Consider the following 1,738-nt stretch of genomic DNA (forward strand, 5'->3'; position numbering starts at 1 on the left):
AAAGAGGTATTGAGGTGATTGGTGAATGGGTGAAGAAGAGAGAGTGGTGGGGTAGGTGGGGTAGGTGGGGATCCTGTGGGATCCACAGATCCTGAGGTGTCAAGGATAGCTCATCCCTGCACTAAGTGGCGTGCAAAAATGCCCTTTCTGCCAATCCTGGCGTTAAACGCCGGGCTGCTGCCCCTTTTGGCATTTAACGCCAGCTTCTTGCCCATTCCTGGCGTTAAACGCCAGTCTGGTGCCCCTTTCTGGCGTTAAACGCCCAGAATGGTGCCAGACTAGGCGTTAAACGCCCATTTGCTGCCCTTACTGGCGTTTAAACGCCAGCAAGTTTTTCCTCCAGGGTGTGCTATTTTTCATTCTATTTTTCATTCTGTTTTTGCTTTTTCAATTGTTTTTGTGACTTCACATGATCATCAACCTATAGAAAACATAAAATAACAAAATTAAAATAGATAAATATAACATTGGGTTGCCTCCCAACAAGCGCTTCTTTAATGTCAAAAGCTTGACAGTGGGCCCTCATGGAGCCTCACAGACACTCAGAGCAATGTTGGAACCTCCCAACACCAAACTTAGAGTTTGAATGTGGGGGTTCAACACCAAACTTAGAATTTGGTTGTGGCCTCCCAACACCAAACTTAGAGTTTGACTGTGGGGACTCTGTTTAACTCTGTTTTGAGAGAAGCTCTTTATGCTTCCTCTCCATGGTTACAGAGGGATATCCTTGAGCCTTAAACACAAAGGATTCTTCATTCACTTGAATGATCAATTCTCCTCTGTCAACATCAATCACAGCCTTTGCTGTGGCTAGGAAGGGTCTGCCAAGGATGATGGATTCATCCATGCACTTCCCAGTCTCTAGGACTATGAAATCAGCAGGGATGTAATGGTCTTCAATCTTTACCAGAACATCCTCTACAAGTCCATAAGCTTGTTTTCTTGAATTGTTTGCCATCTCTAGTGAGATTCTTGCAGCTTGTACCTCAAAGATCCCTAGCTTCTCCATTACAGAGAGAGACATGAGGTTTATACTTGACCCTAGGTCACACAGAGCCTTCTCGAAGGTCATGGTGCCTATTGTACAAGGTATTGAGAACTTCCCAGGGTCCTGTCTCTTTTGACGTAATCTCTGCTTAGTCAAGTTATCCAGTTCTTTGGTGAGCAAAGGGGGTTCGTCCTCCCAAGTCTCATTACCAAATAACTTGTTATTTAGCTTCATGATTGCTCCAAGGTACTTAGCAACTTGCGCTTCTGTGACATCTTCATCCTCTTCAGAGGAAGAATACTCATCAGAGCTCATGAATGGCAGAAGTAAATCCAATGGAACCTCTATGATCTTAGTGTGAGCCTCAGATTCCCATGGTTCCTCATTAGGGAACTCATTGGAGGCCAGTGGACGTCCATTGAGGTCTTCCTCAGTGGCGATCACTGCCTCTTCCTCCTCTCCAAATTCGGCCATGTTGATGGCCTTATACTCTCCATTTGGATTCTCTTCTGTATTGCTTGGAAGAGTACTAGGAGGGAGTTCAGTGACTTTCTTGCTCAGCTGACCCACTTGTGCCTCCAAGTTTCTAATGGAGGACCTTGTTTCAGTCATGAAACTTTGAGTGGTTTTGATTAGATCAGAGACCATGGTTGCTAAGTCAGAGTGGCTCTGCTTAGAATTTTCTGTCTGTTGCTGAGAAGATGATGCAAAAGGCTTGCCATTGCTAAACCTGTTTCTTCCACCATTATT

This window comes from Arachis duranensis, chromosome 5 (genome assembly GCF_000817695.3).
Source record: "Arachis duranensis cultivar V14167 chromosome 5, aradu.V14167.gnm2.J7QH, whole genome shotgun sequence".
In the NCBI taxonomy this organism is placed as follows: domain Eukaryota; kingdom Viridiplantae; phylum Streptophyta; class Magnoliopsida; order Fabales; family Fabaceae; genus Arachis; species Arachis duranensis.